The sequence below is a fragment of the Rhinatrema bivittatum genome, chromosome 4 (assembly GCF_901001135.1).
Source record: "Rhinatrema bivittatum chromosome 4, aRhiBiv1.1, whole genome shotgun sequence".
In the NCBI taxonomy this organism is placed as follows: domain Eukaryota; kingdom Metazoa; phylum Chordata; class Amphibia; order Gymnophiona; family Rhinatrematidae; genus Rhinatrema; species Rhinatrema bivittatum.
The window spans coordinates 92170502-92189805 of NC_042618.1; the positions used below are offsets into that span (position 1 = coordinate 92170502).

Below are 19304 nucleotides of genomic sequence, written 5' to 3' on the forward strand. Positions count from 1 at the left end.
GTGCGTCTGTGTGCGTGAATGAGTGCCTGGGTGAGAGCGGGTGCGTCTGTGTGTGTGGATGAGTGCCTGGGTGAGAGCGGGTGCGTCTGTGAGCGTGGATGAGTGCCTGGGTGAGAGCGGGTGCGTCTGTGCGCATGAATGAGTGCCTGGGTGAGAGCTGGTGCGTCTGTGTGCGTGGATGAGTGCCTGGGTGAGAGCTGGTGCGTCTGTGTGTGTGGATGAGTGCCTGGGTGAGAGCGGGTGCGTCTGTGCGTGGATGAGTGCCTGGGTGAGAGCGGGTGCGACTGTGTGCGTGAATGAGTGCCTGGGTGAGAGCGGGTGCGTCTGTGTGTGTGAATGAGTGCCTGGGTGAGAGCCGGTGCGTCTGTGTGTGAATGAGTGCCTGGCTGAAAGCTGGTGTGAATGGGTGCCTGGGTGAGAGGTGGTGTGTCTGTGTGTGAATGGGTGCCTGGGTGAGAGCTGGTGTGTCTGTGTGTGAATGGGTGCCTGGTTGAGAACTGGTGTGTCTGTGTGTGAATGGGTGCCTGGTTGAGAACTGATGTGTCTGTGTGTGAATGGGTGCCTGGGTGAGAGCTGGTGTGTCTGTGTATGAATGAGTGCCTGGTTGAGAACTGGTGTGAATGGGAGCCTGGGTGAGAACTGGTGTGAATGGGTGCCTGGGTGAGAACTGGTGTGCCTGTGTGTGAATGGGTGCCTGAGTGAGAGCTGGTGTGTCTGTGTGTGAATGGGTGCCTGGGTGAGAGCTGGTGTGTCTGTGTGTGAATGGGTGCCTGGTTGAGAGCTGGTGTGAATGGAAGCCTGGGTGAGAACTGGTGTGAATGGGTGCCTGGGTGAGAGCTGGGGTGTCTGTGTGTGAATGAGTGCCTGGGTGAGAGCTGGGGTGTCTGTGTGTGAATGAGTGCCTGGGTGAGAGCTGGGTTGTCTGTGTGTGAATGGGTGCTTGGGTGAGAGCTGGTGTGTGTGGGTGTGAATGGGTGCTTGGGTGAGAGCTGGTGTGTGTGGGTGTGAATGGAAGCCTGGGTGAGAGCTAGTGTGGGTGTGAGAGCATTTGTGTGTGATTGAGAGCTTGTATATAAGAGACCATGAGTGTGATTGAGAGAGAGACTGGTCAGGGAGGTGAGAGAGACCGAGACTGTTCGTGGGGTCTAATTGGAGTTATGTGTGTGAGTGACTGGTTGTGGGCGCTAAGGAAGAGGACTGTGAGGACAGAGCTTCAGCAGCCCTTGCTGCTTCCTGTGAGTGCTATTGGCCTGGAAGGGAAAGGAGTAGGAGAGTTGCTGGAGAGGGTAAGAAAAGGTGGCTTTTTAAATTTATTTTTCTTGATTGCCATTTTAATTATTGGGTATTATGCGATGTCTGCTGTTTTGAAATATTTTATTGATATTTGGACATGTTTTAATAATTTTTATGAGTTTTTAATTGTTGGATATTCTGTTCAGCAGCTGTTTTGTAACATTTTTAGTAAAGCTTTACAATTATTTCTGTGTGGGGCGCTATAGCAGCTTGGCTTATTCTGTTTTCCCAATAGGAAATGTATTAGTGTTTAGGGCCTGGTTTAATAGTTGTATTCCTTAGATAGGGTTGTTACTGGTTGAGTGTGTTCCATAATACAGGTGTATCTTTGTGCGGGTTAGTTTGTGTGCATTATTGCAGATCCTGGGACTATGTTAGGTGCTATATTTCTCTTTCCATTTCTCTAGGTTTGCACTGCATGCAGAGTGGCTTTTTTGGTTTTCCATTCCAGTTTCTGTCTCCATATTTATAATGTGTGGTCTTTCTGTACTTGGTGAAGGTCAGTTCTGGGTGTGTGACAGAGGTGAGATATTTTACTAGCATGTAGGCTTTTGTATCAATCTTATTTGTTGTGTTTTCTCAATAGGATATGCATTAGTGGTAAATTACTGTCTTTTCATAAGAAGGGCTATTGTGCCTGGTAGTAAAGGGAGTTTGTTTTGCTTTTACTGAGATGTCATCAGAACCAGAATATCTTTTTTTGTATGGCGAGTTGTACAGGGTAATGCCCTAGATCTGCTCTGCACTCATTGCGGGGGGTTGAGGGGATTCCTGTGGATGCAGAGTGCATGTTTACATTTAGCCCCGTGACGGTCACATGCTCAGTGTGTCACGCATGTGAGAACCATCTGTCAGGTGTGTCCCGGCCAAAAAAAGGTTGAGAACCACTGCTCTATACTATACATATTTTGTAACTAAAGAGAGACAAAATATATAGGGGCCCATTTTAAAACAATTTTTGCCATGGACAAAAATGGGAAACATTCTTCTGAGTTATTCATACTGAATAAATGCAACACAGAATCTCTCAGTATCATACTCTATCAAATCCTTAAAAAGTCTGAATACAATTTAAATATTGTGAGATGATAAACAGTTGTGTGGCTAGCATTAACCGTGATCCCAAGGGCTTCTCCATTGACTTAGGAGGCAAGTATTGTGCATTGACACTGGGAAGGTCCTCAATTTGGGTCTCCTGCTCTTTTGAAGTTTTATGCACACTACTTCATTTATTAGAATATACCATTTCAAATGAGTGCACACTAAAATAATACTAAACTGACCATAACCAAAGTACATTTTGTTTCTAGGTCCTATGATTGCATGGATTCCACAAGAAGCCTTGGTGCATGGCCTCCAGCCCAGGAATATCATTGCAGTAACCAAATGAGGTATGCTAAGGTGAGGGAGATAATAAAATAGGGGCAAAATACCAGTGTACTGTGGTAGTGAAAGAAGGCTTCTGGCACCACATCCCAGCCCTAGTTCTGATTGAGCTGGATGAACAAAGGAGCAGGAGGAAACTTTCAGGTAAAAATAAAATAAAACAAACCAATGATATTACATGCAATGTTTGAAAACAGAAGAAAAACATTTGCTCATACTGAAAATTAGATACCCCAAGATATAAGGGAGGGTATCCTATTCCAAAGTAAAGGCAATTATATGGCCCAATGAGGGTGTGCACAGATATTTTATTTTTTTCATTTCTTTTGTTTCATTTATTTAAAATGAAAATACAACAAAAGAACAAATTAAAATTATAAAATAAAGCAAAGAAACCTAGAGTAAACAAAAAACGGGCTTTGTCAGAGAAAAGACCCCCTCCCGGAGCCCCCATTCCAAAACCTCGTACTATAGTTGAATGTCTTTATGGAGCAGGAACAATCCCCAGTTGCTCCTGGGACACTGGTAGTATGCTTAGAAATCCAAAGACCAAGTCCAGAGGAGGGGACACTCGCTACCAGGTGAATTTTCATTGCACATAAATGTAACATACTATTGCAGCAATTTTCAAAAGCCATTTATCCGCATTAAGTACACTTAACATAGGTAAAACCTATTAACAATTCAAAGGCATATATTGTAGCAAATTTCAAATGCCTACTTACCCAGATAAAGTGTATTTAAATATGTAAAACCCAGTATTGTTTTTGAAAATCAGATCCAATGTGAGCACATGACAGTAGTAGAATGATTTGTGTGTTCATCAGTGTCTGAGTATGTTTAAGAAAGTATGTATGACTGAGAAACTGCACTGTGTGTGTGTGAGATTTTGAGAGAGCAGGACAGTGTGTGAAGGGTGAAGGTGAGCCACCCCTCTGTCCCCATCCCTTCCAATCTGCATCAGTCTTAGGCTTATTCCACAATACAAGGTATTAAGTAAAGTGTTATGGTTAAGTGGTGTTTGGGTGGATTCTTGGGTGCTGTGGCAGATGACCACACCCACGGGGCTCCTCCCCGTGGGGAGCCACAGTACTGGGCTAGACTCAGGATGCACAAACACAGAATTAGATCTTATATTGTACAGCTTGATGAATACCACCAGAGGTGGCAGTAGTGAGGTAGTCTGGATGTAGCAGGCAGTCTCAGGAACCTCGGCAAAGGGGGCCCTTCTCACCCCGTTGGTTTAGGGGAATCCCGGTGTAGGTTTCCCACAAGGCAATGCTGTAGATGAGACAGACTGATAGTTAGATTACTCACTAAATGGTAGCTGTAGGTATGCAATTCCACCAGGCTGAAGTAGATGGTACTGGCACTGAGGCAGGGAGAGCAGGCCCTCAAGGACCGAGTACCTGATCCCTGTAAGGCACCTGAAATAAAGCAGAGGCCCCTGAGGAGCAGGTACCCAGGTTAGCCAGTACGCCGAAGGGCAGAGAGAGAGCTTCCAGTGGCAGCAAGGAAGCGGCAGAGAAGCATTGACTGGCTGAGACCAATCATTGCTAACTCAACTAGCTAGCAAGTAAGGGCAGGCTAAATACCCGGATGGCATTACGTCACTTGAGGGGAACACCTCCAAGGTTCATGCCAATGTTGGAATAAAGATGAGGGTAGCACGCGTGCACACACCCTAGTAGGCCCTTGGGAGGAGCATGGTGGGAGGCAGCACTATAGCCATTCCAGGGATGACAGAGAGGGCAGCTTGCAGATGCAGCAGTAGCCATTTTCTCAAGGTAAGCGGGAGGAGCCATGAACAAGGTGAGGCAAATGGGGCGAAGCCGTCTAGGACCGATGGACACAACAGTACCCCCCTTCAAAGGGCGCTCTCCACCCTTCCTACCTGGTTTTGGTTTCTGAGGATGCATTCTGTGGAATTGTTGAAGATTCTCTTTATCCATGATATTAGCCAAAGGTACCCAAGAGTTTTCTTCTTGTCTATAACCCCTCCCATGACAGGAGGTATTCCCATACTCTGCCTCTCTTTCTTGCTTTGGATTGCATCTACCTTGCATTTGATGTCTTCTTCTGCATCTATTGGTGTAGGTTGAGGTGTCTTGGTAGAGAACTCACTAAGGAGCGGCCTCGGAGGGAACTTTCCTTCGCCCTCCCCCCACCTTCCCCTTCCTTCCCCTACCTAACCCCCCCCCCCCCTGGCCCTATCTACACCCCCCCTTACCTTTGTTTCATGATTTACGCCTGCCGAAAGCAGACTTAAATCAGTGCGCGCCGGCCGGCTGCCCCGCTCCGTGTTCCGGTCCTGGGGCCTGGTCCGGAGGCCGCGGCCATGCCTCCGGAACGCCCCTGGGCCGAAACCACGCCCGCATCGCCGCCCCCAAAACGCCGTGTCACGCCCCCGAAACGCCACGTCGTTCGGCAACGCCCCGATGCGCCCCTTTTAAAAAGCACCGGGACTTACGCGCGTCCCCGGGGCTCTGCGCGTGCCGGTGGCCTATGCAAAATAGGCGCGCCAGCGCAGGGGTTTTAAAATCCACCCCTATGTGAACAATGAGTAAAGTGATTACATTTGCTGATGATACAAAATTATTCAATTTGTTAAATCACAAGAAAATTGTGAGAAATTGCAAATGGACCTTACAAGACTTAGAGACTGGGCATCCAAATGGCAGATGACATTTAATGTGGGCACATACAAAGTGATGCATGTAGGGAAGAGCAGCCCAAATTATTGCTACTCAGTGCAAGGTTCCACTTTGGGCATCACTGTTGCATTCCTGCGAGCAGGCCTAGCCGCGAGCAGGCACTTACCTCTGCGGCCTGGAGGCTGCCATCTTGCCGCCATTGTGCCGGCACAGCAGGAGCCATGCTGGGGTTCTACTTCATGGCAGGAGCCACCCGAATGTCCTCCCAATGCGGCAGGAGGCCGCCGACACTCCTTCCATGCGGTCCGGAGGCCGCCGACGTCTGTCTTCTCTCTCACAGTCCAGAGACCTCCATAATTCCTCCAGGCGGCCTGGAGGCTGCCGACGCTTCCTGATGACTCCGTGGGGAGGGGCCTTCAGTTCCTGCTCCACTGCGGCAGAGAGCCGCCTTCAGCTTCACCTCTGCTGCCAGGATGCTGCTGCTCCTATGTCGAGCCTGGTTGTGGCCTGCTCCGGCTCCTCCTCTTCTCTGCATCATCAGCAAGGTCACTGTCCAAGGTCCTGCACTCCTGTTTCCTGTTACTCCTTAGGTGCGGGGCTGCGCATCCTTCAACTATTTAAAGGGCCAGCTAGGGAGTGGTCCCCCTGTCCCCACCTGATGACATTATTCCTGGAACCTCCTCTCCTGCCTAAAAAGGTCCTGGCTACATTCCAGCTTTGCCTTCACAGGGAGCTAGTTCTTCTCCAGAACTCCTCATTTCCTGCTCCTGCCAGGCTTCTTTTGTTCCTCGTGGAATCCCTCATCGTTGTTCTTGGTCTCTGTTGATGTTTGTGATCCGCCCTGATGTTCCATTTTCTAGTCTTGATGTCCGTCTTGTCCAGATGTCTTCAGATCCGCTCCGACCTGTCCCTGCATAGTCTGTGACCAGCCCGGCTGGGTTGATTAGGGCATACAGCAGACCCAATGGTCCGCGACCACCCCTGCTGGGGTGTGTAGGGTGCTGGTGGGTTTTCTCCATCCATTGGGGCTGAAGATCTCCATGTTCCTTCTTGCCACCTCCAGATTCCAGACTCTTCGAGATGTCCTGCTTCGCTCGCCCCAGCTGCCTTTTGTTGGATATCCTGGGAGCCCATCCAGGATGTCCTGGATCTTCACCTTGGAGGCCTGACTTTTAAACATTCCTCCAGTGTCTTGGACTCCAGCTATGACTAGCCTCTGGCAGACTGTGCTTCTGGCCACTGCAGCCTCCTTTCTGGCTGAGGGAGTTAGCGTGGTATCCGGATTCCACTCCATCCAGAGTTTTATCCATGATTTTAACTTGTCTTATCCTCATTCTGCCTGAGTCTGCTCCTTATCCTCATTTCATCTGAGTCTGGTCGTCATCATCGTCTAAGTCCTGTCCTCATCATCATCTGAGTCTTGTCCTCATCGGCAACTTCACCAGAGTCTTCATCTGTTCCAGTGTCTTCGTCCACCCTTTCCTCTTGTCCGGCCTGCCGCCTCTGCCGTTACCCAACGGCAGGTCCGAAAGGGCTTGGAGTAGTCAGAGGATTACTCAGAGATCAACCTTGCGTGATTGGTCTCACCAAGGCCATGCAGGTCGGCAGGGGCTTGGGTTTCAGTCTCCACCAAGAGGAGGACCTGTCTCACCTGCCTTGGCACTGCTTTGGAGCTCCTCTCCTAGTTTGCCAAGGTCCAAGGGCATACTTTCCTGCAGAATTGGGAGTGCTCCCCAGCCTTTCCTCCTTCGGATCCAGAACAGTCACCACCTAGGAAATGGATCTAAGCATCAGTATGCATTATATGTTGCAATTTTCTACTCAGTGTATGATGGCAGCCAAGAAATAAAATGGAATATAGGATTATTAGGAAAGTTATGGAGAATAAAACAGAAAGTATAATAATGTCTTTCTATTGCTCCATGGTGCAACCACACCTTGAGTACTATGTGCAGCTCCAGTTACCATATCTCAGAAATGACATAGCAGAATTAGAAAAAGGTACAGAGAAGGGAAAACAAAAAGATAAATGATTCTCCTTTGAGGAATAGCTGAAGAAGTTAGAACTCTTGAGTTTGGAGAAGAGATGGCTGAGGGCAGATTTGAAAGAGGTATATAAAATAATGAGTATAGTGGAACAGGTTAATGCAAATCGGTTGTTTACACTTTCAAAAAGTACAAAGACTAGAGGACATTCAATGAAGTTACTAGGTGATATATTTTTAACAAATAGGATAAAATATTTTTTATTCAATGTGTAATTAATCTCTGGAATTCATTGCCAGAGGATGTGGTGAAATCTATTAGTGTAGCAAGGTTTAAAAATGTTTATACACGTTCCTGGATGAAAAGTTCAAAAAACATTATTAATGTAGACTTAGAAAAATCTACTGCTTATCCCTGGGATATGCTACATGGAATCTATCAACCTTTGGGGATCCTGCCATGTACTTGTGACCTGGATTGACTACTGTTGGAACAGAATACTTGGCTTGATGGACCTTTGGTCTGACAGTATGGCAAAACCTTTGTTCTTAAGAAGACCAGAAGTCCACTGAATTCAATGTTCTTCTGATTATCTAGTCCAGAGGTGAGAACAACACTTCATCTGTTTTCAGACCTGTAGAAATGAAAAAATTTCTTCCTGAACCTAATTATGGCAATTGGCTGAGTATGAATAACCTTGGATTAGTAAATTTGATTTTTCCCAATGTGATAATTGCTTGCACTGAAAGTACAATGTCCTGAGATGAACATGAGAGCATGTAGTGAAAAGACAAGGATAATTATAAGAGAAAATCCATTATCAAGGGTGCTATCACCATAAGAAAACTAAATGAGAAAAACATTACTTTGAATTGATTTTTTAAACTGCTATATCAGCAATAAGATTTAGTGAGCTTTGTCTGTGAATTGATTTTCACTGAATCTAGATGCCAATTGGCTTGCAAAAATATTATAGTTTCTAATGGTATAAAATGACTGCTGGATTTTGGAACTGATTGTCTATTTAAAAGTTTTCATTTTTTAACACAATGTGGCTTATTGTGAGTGTGAACCATTTATATCTTAAAATTCAATTATTTCTTGGTATACAATGGACTTTGGTGTTAGTAATATGCAGTTGTCAGCAATTGCAGACATAGCACAGCAATTCCATGAGATACCCTGGCTCTCATGTTACATTGCTTACAATGGCACTTGAAAATGTCATGTGAGCTGTGGAATGCTGCAGGTTTCTATCAACACTGAATAATCCACTCTGACTTAAAAAAAAAAAAAAAGTACTGGAGGAGTTGCAACTCCTCTGAATACTTTTCCTAGATGCCTTGTTGGTTGACTTCAGAAATTACCACAACCTAGCTATGTTATTTATCATTTTTTTGAGTGGGGAGTTAGCTATAAGGATGGTAACAATGCCAAAATATGCAATCAGGCTAGAAAAATGAAATAAAATAAGTCTTGGAGACCAGAAAGTCATCCAAATAAACTATTTTATTATAGGGATAAGACATACTACAAATAACAACACTAATTAGATTATAGTATATGATTATGTAGACATCTAGATATTTTGCATTCACTAGGTATTGTTAGAGATAGAAAATGAAATGTAAATAGAAAGCAAGGTTCTGCTACTTATTATACTTGCAAACAAAACAATAGAATTGTTTACTGGCATTTGGCTAAACTGCAGTTTTTGATTGCATTTGCCAAGCATGACTACTCTGGCCATGTGACAGAGCCATAACTAGCTTATGGCCAATAGGAACTTGGCTATATGTGCCACTGCTCAATTGTGCTGCCAGCCCACTGTATGAATATCTGATCCACTGTGGGGATCAGCGATGCAAGAGGAGCGCACACTCCGCTTTTCCCACCCCAAACATGGCCATCAGCCAGCACCTCTGACTGATCAAACTGCTTCAACTACAAGCACAGTCCCTCTTTCCTCTTCCATCCCCACAGTTGAAACATCAGGGAAGTTATATGAACTGTGGGGATCTGTATCTATCAATTCTCACATTATCAGTTCAACTATGGAGTTCAAATAACTGTTGTTTGAACTACATAGGGATCCAAAAAGATAGAGCCCTGCAGTTCAAACAGCTGAGCAGAGATTGCAGTCATTGGGCCAGAAAAGGAAAGAGGTGTCCTGCCTGCAGTAGGAGCAGCTCATGAAACATCAAGGCGATGGACATTGGGATTTATTTTTTGGGGGAGGAGATCAGGCAAAGAAAGGAGAAAGGGGGTGGGAGATCAGGGGAAGAATGGGGACTTGGGAATTGGGGTGAGAGTTCAGGTGAAGAATGGGGGCTGGGGAGAGCAGGAAAAGAATGGGAACTCAGGGAGAGAGAAGGGAAGTAACGAGGACAGAGAGAGATGAGAGGCAGAGCAGAGAGGGAACGGAGACTGTCACTTAGGGATTGGGGTAAGAGCAGGTGAAAACAGGGATTAGCAAGGAAAAAAACAGGGATGAAGGAGGAAGAGCGTGGATTTGGGGATTGAGGATAATTGGGGACTCGGGAGGGCAGGGAATCTGAGAAAGAGCGGGAGAGCAGAGCAGGGAGATTAGAGCAGACAGTAGGCACTCAGAAATTGGGTGGGTATAAGGGAGAGTGTATTAGATGGGCTGAAGAAGGTATAAGTGAGGTTGTAGTGAAGAGAGTGTGAGAGGCAATGGAAAAGGAGTTGGGTGTTGGGAAGGTGAAAGAGATTGGGAATGCGGAGCAGAGTCAGTGAAAAAGGAATATTAGGAGGGACAGTAGGGAGCAAGAGACAGAAGAAAGGAGTCAGGGAGGGAATGAGTGACAAGGAAGAAGCTAGGGCTGGAGAGGGGATGAGAGGCAAAGGAAGGTAGATAAGGGTTGGGGAGGCTGTGAGTACTGAGATTGGAAATGGGGAACTGGAGAGTGAGTGAAAAACAGGGCAATAGGAGGTAGGGGAAGTGTGAAAGGCAGAGGGAGGAATGAGAAGGGGTGGAATTAGGAAATAGAAATCTGGTAGGTAGGTAACAGAGAGAGTGAGAACTGGAGGATTAGAGAAGGGAAGAAGGCAGTGAAATTTAGCTATGAGTAGAGCTCCTGGTTTTCTGCAGCAGACCATGATTATGTGGCAAGAGTTACCAAATTCTGTAGAAGATTTTTCAAAATTATGTGGCAATTTTATGGAAATTTGCATAATTTGCATAAAAATTGTTATGATCTGGTATGGTTGTGGACCCTGGATCGTAGTGAGAGCTGACTCCACCCTAAGGGAATAGCCCTGTGGGGACTCACTAAGATAGGCGTGGCTTCAGCTGAGATGGACAAAGTAATGAAACTTTATTAGACTGGAATGCAGGTGAAGTACCCACCGAGTGGGATGGAAGACACAGTCCAGAGTAGTAAAATAGCTCAGCAATGGTATCCCTGGTAGTGGCCCGTGGAGCGGGGTACGACAGGGAACTCCTACTTTAGATGAACACCTCTCAGGGGTAGATCCGGTAGTGGCCCACAGCGTGGGGTACACCAAGGATCAGAACAGATGTTGGTAAGAGAAATGCAGGAGGTCAGCAGAGCAGAATAGATGAGGTACTCACTCCGAAGTGTAGTAGCAGGTATGCTGAGGCGAGCACGGTAGTGGCCCGAGGCATGCCCCTGGTAGAGTTTTTCTGATTTCTTTGAAACAGGACCTCTACGTTTGTGAGAAACATTGATGGGAAGAAAGAGGAAGGCCAGAATGGTGATCTCCACTCCAGTCAGGAAAGAAGCTTCAGGACCAATGGATCAACATCTTATGAGACTGGTGAGTCAGCCTCCTAGAGAGGCGATTCCAGATATTTCCTTTTCTTCTGGTGCTTCCATAAGTCCTGCCAATAACCAGTTCCAATATTTCTGCTGAGGGTAATGGGGCAGTAGGCTTTAATGCCCCAAGTATGTCAGCAATGACACCTTTAGCTGCGCCAGCAGAACTTCCAGTAGGCCAGGAAGGACTTAATGTGACAAATGAGGTGGAACTTGAGATTTGTGCAAACTTGAATGAAGAAAAAGTCAATCCTGAGAATGTAACTCTGGTAGATGTGTGGAGGGCTGTTACAAAAATGGAGAAGATGCTATCTTCATCTATGAGTCAATCCTCTAATTTTTCAAAAGAAACTGGGAAAAGACTGGATGATTATGGCAAGAGAATACAACAATTAGAATTGCAATGTGAAACATCTTCAAAGCAAATATCAGTTTTGCAAACTACTGGGTCGGCCTTTATGAAAGACTCTTTAATTATGTATAGAAAATTGGAGGGCCTTGAGAATGCTATGAGAAGGAAAAACTTACGGTTTTTAAATTTCCCTTGCACTAGGTTATTATCAGCTCAAGAACTATTTGGTAAATATATAGCCTACATTAGGCTATATATTGTATCTATGTTATAATCCCCATATATTTATTTCCAAGTTATTTCTTCCTGTTCATTGTAAGACAATTACTTGTCACTGTTAAAGTTTAAAATGTAAACCGAATTGATCAGTAATTCTGTTATTGGAAAGTCGGTATAGAAAAGCTATAAATAAATAAATAAATCAATAAATATATTAAGGAAATATTGGGTATTACTAAAGATCTAATTATATCCAAGATGTATTATGTCCCGATAAAGAGAAGAGAAGCATTGTTACCTGAGGGGGAAATAGAGGTATTAACTACAGATAGTCCAAATTTAATGGCCTTTCTGGAGGCCTCAGTGGACGATATCCAGTCTAGATCCACTTTAATAGTTGAGTTTAGCCTGGAACAGGACAAAAATTTAGTACTTCAGAAGTACTTTAGAAATAAATAATTTAGCTTCTGTGGCCAGAAAATCCAGGTGTTCCCAGATGTATCGAAGGATACTCAAGTAAGACGGAAACAGTTCCTATTATTAAGACAGAAGGTATTGGCCCTAGGGGCAACCTTCTATCTTAAATTCCCTTGCAAGTGTTTGGTCACTTATCAGAAAAATAGGTTTGTCTTTCAGGAACCGAGTCACCTTGAAAATTTCCTTGTAGATAAAGGAGGACAGGACATTGTAACAACCCCCGGAATTGGAAATAATTGTCTAGTGTAAAAGTGTAAGGCTCGTCTCCTTAAAGTACTCATTGTTTTTGAGTTAATTTCTTCTGAAATATTATCTTTGGATGGCTCCCCATAAAGTGGGCTAGTTGTGTTGGTTTTACATTAATTACTATGTAAAAATATTTCTTTTTGAATTATACTGATGTAAATCAAACTTTTCTTTATTTCATGTACATTGTTAAAATGGCAAGAAACTCAATAAAGTATAAATTATAAAAAAAAATACACTGGCGGGTGATGTCATGCGGAGGGGATGCCCCCGAGGTTCCCGCCATGACGTGTTTAAGAGAGGGCCTGGCGCACATGTGCCCTAGGTAATCCCCGATTCAAGAAGGTGGATAGGATTGCCCACACCGTCCCGGGGACGTCGGGGAAAGTGGAGTTTGCAGGCAGAGACTGCCACTCTTCCAAGAATCGCTGGTGTGGGAAAAAGGAGGTGAGCATCAGAGGTCTCAGCCGTCTGCGATCGACGGGCGCAACAAAAATTCACACCTCTGACTATCCAAAAATAATTAATTTTTAAAAATAAAAAAACATGCATTTTGTTTATCTGTAAACACAATTATTTTAAATATTATATTTGTTTATTATTTACATATTTATCAAGTACAAAAAGCTCTGAACTAATTATCAAGTAAAGTCATGTTACAAACGTTAACTGTGAAATGTCACTTTTGTTTTCAATTCAACTACAGTTCAATCATCCTTTTTATATATTTTTGAGAAAGTCCTTGTCTTTTCAAGTATATGAGCTTATGGATCCTGAAAATGCTTTAGAATCAACAGTGTATCGTGTTGTTAACAACAAAGAAAAAATATGTACACATTTTTTGGGCACATGATAACTGATACAAAAAAGGTTTGAATTAATACAAGTTATCAGTGAATTGGTTGGCAAATTTCTGATCTTTAAGAGGAGTTAGTCATATATTCCCAAGTTGGGACGCAGATAATCGAATGTTTAGACTGACACACTTCGTTTTTGGAGCAGTGTGAGTCGCCGGCAAACCTAAGTATTTTGTTTGCTACTTTGTTACTACATAAAAGACTGCTTATGTAGTTTCATAATCATCTGAAGCAACTTGAGCCCCTGATGCAGCCTTAATTGGCGAAACTCGGCCAGAGTCGGGCTCTAGGATATAATACAATAATAAAATCTTTCCACGGTATAAGGTTGTCCCTTTGTTGTTTTTTTTTTTGCTTTGGCTACGTGGGACTGCCTTCCAATTTGTTTTATTGGACCAAATAACTTTGTGCCAGAAAGACCTCCCATCTCCTGTTCTGTCCTCTCCCACCCCATGTCAGAGGTTTGCTTACAGATGGCAATTTGGGTGGGTAGGGGGCCGAGGAGTTGGTTCCTCTGTCGCTGCTCCCCCGTTCTCCTCTGGCCATGGGTTGGGTGGTGTTAATCCTGTGCATGCACTGGGACAGTGAGCTTTGCACCAGACGCGCATGCGCGAGATTCAGGGGAGGACCTGTGGCCGACGCATGGTGATAATGTGGGCAAAGAAAAAATGTAAAGCTCAAAATCGCTGATCCAGGGTGCCATATTTGCAGTGGTGGCAGCATTTCTCGGAGTTCACAGTGAACATTGAACCTCTCAGCAGTCGGCAACGCGGTGGTGGTCATTCCTTTTTTGGTGGCATGCATTGCTTCAGTGGCACCAGAATGTCGGAGGTGAGCACAATGTGAAACAGCCCACATCTTGCTGGTAAGAGTGCCGATGGGCGACCTGGGTTGACACACAGGTGGGTTGCAGTTGAGACATGGAGGTAGGCAAGTAACGGCGTATCTTGTGCTTCGATCAGTGCAGAGGTCAAATTGGGTGGATACAAAGGGAGAGGGAAGCTGTGGTATCACGAGATTGGAGTCAGTAGGAGGTGGATCAGCTTCGCGAAGCTGGAGCAATAATGGTGGGAGCAGCAATGATGGGGTGACAGAGGACCCATTCAGGGCAGCAACAGGTGTTGATGAAGCTGCAGTAGCCCACACTGATAATCAGGGGGTAAGAGTTCAGCAGTCCCACCCACTGCCAAGTCCATCAGCAGCAATGGAAGATGTGTGAGCCCAAAGAAGCATGGAGGCTACACTGGTCCGGGTGGGCTAGAGGAAGGCACTTGGGATGGTCAGGGCCTCATGGCTCAACCAGGTGGGAGTACTTGGGCAGGCTAGTTCCCAGGTGGGATACCTCCCACTATATTCACCATGGGATTTGGAGGAGCAGCGGGCATGCCATGGCTGAGTCCACAGCAGATGCATGTTTGGGCACCCAGGTCTGGCCCACAGTGCAACAATGTACTTCCTGTTCTTGGTGCCATGGCCGCACAATGGGGCTCCAGGATACCCAAATTATCCAGGGGCTTATGTGTTCATCCCCCCATTTTGGACCCCCATGTCTTCCCCTCGAGCCTGTGATTGGAAGAGGTGGACAAGCAGCAGCTTCAAGAATAGCAGGCAGGGAGACTAGGGATTTGATTTACAGTTCTCCAATTGACATCAGCGATGCATGGTCAGGAGCACAACAATGCAACAATTCCACAGCAGCATTGTCTGGGCCTCCTCTATCCATGGACTTGAGGGTGCAGACTGTGGTTGTATCTGAGCAGCCAGGGCCACTGGGCACACCGAAGCTCCAGCAGAGGTTGTGACAGGTACATCGTCATCCGGTGTGGAAGCCTGCAGTATTTTAGGGCAGAATGATCCTATGCAGTATGGGCCTATGTTGAGCTATGCTGACATGATCCTTGAGGAGTATAAAGAGTACGAAGGGTGGGCATTGCTGAACTATGATGAACCCTTCTGAGATAAAATGGAAGAAAATCAGCTTATGTCATGGGATACTCAGAACATGGGACTATAGCTCAGGCAGATAATGAAAAAGGTGGGTGATGCAGGCATACAGGGGCAGGCAGCACAAAGGCCTAAGAACTCAGCAGGCCCTTCATCTGCACCTGCAAATAGTAAAGTATATTGGTGCTTTATCAAGTCCACTTGCAGTTTCTAGGATTGTAAGTTTAAGCATGATTGTTCCATCTGTTTTGTAGCATGTATTTGAGAACCCCCAACTCTGATCAAACTAGACAGAATGATGGCATGGCTTAACTGTTATCCCAAACACAGCACTGCTTCCAAAATAATAGAAGGGTTCCAGGAAGGGTTTATAATTCCTTTTTGGGGTGAAATCTCCGAGAGCTCGGCACGCAACATAGGTTCTATTATGAAACCTGCCGCGGAGTTAACCCCCGCGAGCAGGCTTTGCTCACCTCGTTTCTCATCATGCCATGTCTTCGTGCCTCAGGTCCTCGTACAGGTATCTTAGTGTTTCGTCTCCTGGTGTTTTGCCTCCTGGTGTCCTGCCCTTCTTGGTGTTCGCTTCAGCGCTCCTGAGCCTTCTGGTCCTGTCAGGCCTTGCTCCCTCGGATGACGTATTTCCTGAGCGTGGAGTGGCCTGTAGGTGGAATTCGTTCCTGTGCTCCAGAGCCGTCATGTCCTGCCAGCCTTGTGGTGCTTCAGACGACATCTGGCTCCGTCGTCGGAGTCCCACCTCAACTGGATTCTTCCCTGCGCTCGTCCCGCTCTCCGCATGGTCCGTGACCAGTCTCGGGCTGTGTAGGGTGCATAGTAGGACAGGGTGGTCCGTGACCAGCCCATTGGGTCTGCCCATGATGGTGGGCTGAGTAGGACGCCCTGAGAGAGAGTGTCAATGTCCTCCTGCCCAGCTTCTCATCTCGTCTGGACTTTGTCAAGTTCCTCGTCATGTCTCTAATGTCGTCGCATTGACCCAGGTCCAGGATGCCGTCGCATCGACCCTGGTCCGTGATGTCTTCGCATCAGCCCTGGTGTCATGTCTTCAATAGCCCTGGTGTCATGTCTTCAACAACCTTGGTGTCATGTCTTCATGTCAAGGCCCGTCTGCCCTCATCCTCAGACCAGGCCTGCTGCTCCATGCCGTTCCTAGCGAAAGGTCCGAAAGGGCTCGGAATGGTCGGAGGACCATTCAACTTCCAACATCCTGTTGTTGGCCTTGGGAGCTTGCAGGCCTGGCAGAGGGTAAGACCGTCTGCCATGCTGGACCACATTGTCAACCCTTGTTTTGGTCCTGGATCCGTCTGGGGTCGGGCTGAGGCCCAAGGGCACACTAAAACACCTCCATTATGTAGCAGAATGCAAGGCCTTTCGAGGCCACTTTACGTAACAGGTTCAGCAGTGCGCCACACCAATATAGCGCAGCAGAATATTGACACTGACCTAGCCTTGGGTAGAATGCTGGTCCCTTCACTGATCCACCATTTGTGGAGATGATATTTTTGCCTTTGACAGTTGCACTGAAAAAGGATCCTGGAAAATGTAGGCTCTTTCAAAACTTGTCTCATCTGCCGGGAAGGTCAGTAAATGATCATTTGCCACAGGATGAATGCTCTGTACAGTATGCCTCTATTGACAGTGCCATTGCAATGTTGAGGATCTGCGGAAAGGATGCCTAGATATCAAAGACTGACATCAAATCAGCTTTTAGGTTGTTCCCCATTCATCCACGTAGCTTGCCCCTGTTGGGCTTCCATTTTAGGGGACAATATTGTTTCTTGTGCTTACTGTTTCTTGTGCAATACTGTTTCTTGTGCTTACTTTAAGCTGTTCAATTCTTTCCTCCACTGGTTGGTTGAGCAGTGAATGGGCTTTGGGAATTTCATGCACTACTTTGATGATTTTCTCTTTGTGGGACCCAGTGGGTCCGACACATGTGCCAAACTGTTATCTGAATTCTAAGGCATTGCTTCTGAGTTCAGTGTGCTGTTGGTGGGGAAGAAAACTGAGGGTCTGTCTAAGGTAATTTCCTTCTTTGGCATTGAGATTGATTCAGAGGAGATGGTATCTAGGCTACCTATCAATAAGATATGCAAGTTACATGAATTGCTCCTGCATGCGTTGGTAGTGAGGAAGCTGACATTGACCAGCATTTAGTCCCTTGTGGGTAGCCTGAACTTTGAATGTCGGGTCATCCCGATGGGGAGGGTATTCCTTAGGATGCTGACCTAAATTAATATCAATCAATAAATACAATATAGTTAGGTATATATCTGTGCTCAAAGCATGTAAGGGGATAGCTGATACAGAGAAAAATCAAGAAGGTTTCTGTGAGTCAAAGTGGTAGTCGATGGAGGGAGATTGCATGGCCAAGGTGGGACACGCCAAGGGAGTGGACTGCAGTCTTATCCTTTACTGTCTTTGAGTGTTTGGCTGAGTAGCCAAGTTTTTAGATCTTTTTTAAAAGATTTAAAGTTTTCTTGAGAGCCCAGGTGATGAGGTAGGGAGTTCCATAATTTCGGGCCAATGATGGAGATAGTTCTGTTTCTTGTGGAGGACAATTTGGCTTGTGGTAGAGATGGAACGTCTAGATGAAGTTTACTTGTTGACCTTGTCATACGTAATGACCTATGTATATGTATGATATTGTCCAGGGCTGTGTAGTCTACTTTATGAATTGTCTTGTGTAGAATTGTAAGGACTTTGAACTCTATTCTTTTCTCTACCGGTAGCCAATATAAATTGTTGAGTACGGGGGTTATGTGGTCAGATTTTCTTTTACCAGTCAGGACTCTGGCAGCGGCATTCTGAAGTAGCTGCAGTGGTTTTAAGGTCATTTTAGGTAGACCTTATCAGGAGAGAGTTGCAGTAGTCCAGACTGGAAAAGATGAGGGCTTGTAAGACGGTTCTGAAATCGTGGAGGTGAAGTGGATAGAGAGGCAGAGATGAGAAAAATGCAGAAAAAGGATGAACAAGAAAGATTAGTTTCAGAGACAGATGAAGTAAAGGAAGGAGAGAAGACAGGAAGAGAGAAAAGTATTGGAAAATGGAAAGGAGATCTTGTAAAAGACTTTAGGAGAAGACTGAAAAGAGAGACCAAGACCAAATAAATTGTCCAGTGCCCACACAATAAAAGTAGAGAACATTTTATTTTCAGAGAGATGAATATGTCAGCTTGAGGAATATATATTGTGATGAAGTCCCAGATAGAGGCAAAAACAGGGGAGTTGTAGAAAAAAAAAAAGGTAACACAGAACCTGGGTGAACAGCAGAGGGCGCTAAAAGCAACCATGAGAACTACAACTCCCAGGTTCTTAGAACCACCACCTGACCTAAGGGTTTGGGAGAAACAGGAACTAGTGGATGACATCAGGGAGAGTGAATATGACACAGCTGAGCCCATGGCCATGGAGGAGGAGGGTATGCCAGACTGGTGGGAGTGGGTTGAAAAAAACAGCTCCTCAGAGCAGCAGGAGGAAAAGGAGGAGGAGATGGAGATGGAGAGGGAGATGGACTTCCTGACAGAAGAGTCCTCAGCTTCAGACATGGAGTTGGAGTGAGTAACTTATTTCTAAGAGTTAAAAAGTTACAGCACAGTATAATTTTGTGGATGTGAAAGGCTGGGAGCCATTGCACAACAGAGGGGTGCTGGGGAGTGTTGTGCCCTGTTCCCCCGAAAGGAACAGTAGTAGTGGGCTGCAAAGCCAAATCAATATTTTTAATGTTCCAGAGAACCGGAGAGATTGTTGAAAACTCCAGAGATAAACTGTGAGGGGAGAAGCAAACTAACCTGTTTCAATACAGACTGTTTTGGTAATCTGCCTTTTTCTTTCTTGTGGGACATTTGTTTGAGAGGGAGGCTGGGAGTGGCCTAGCTAAATTCAGAGCTGGTGCCTGAGCTTGGCCAGCGCAGCAGAAGTTGGAGGATAGGCCTCGAACTTTAAAAGCCACCAGACAGGGGTAAAGAGACCCGGGAATGAGCACCAGACATAACCAGGAGCTCGGAGAGAAGGGAACCTTCTCCGCCATGGAGTTGACTTTGTTACAATATTTATTATATCTTTATATGCTACTC

At 45.6% G+C, this 19304-nt stretch overlaps 1 long non-coding RNA gene across 1 annotated transcript in view; it reads left to right on the forward strand.

Annotated features, from left to right (window-relative positions):
• The first annotated feature begins 2602 nt into the window (after positions 1-2602).
• The window catches only part of LOC115089327, a 38972-nt gene continuing 22270 nt past the window's right edge, over positions 2603-19304 (forward strand). Inside the window, exons 1-2 of the long non-coding RNA XR_003856076.1 lie at positions 2603-2684; positions 11005-11120. This is a non-coding gene — a long non-coding RNA (uncharacterized LOC115089327). The remainder of the gene's footprint in view (positions 2685-11004; positions 11121-19304) is intronic.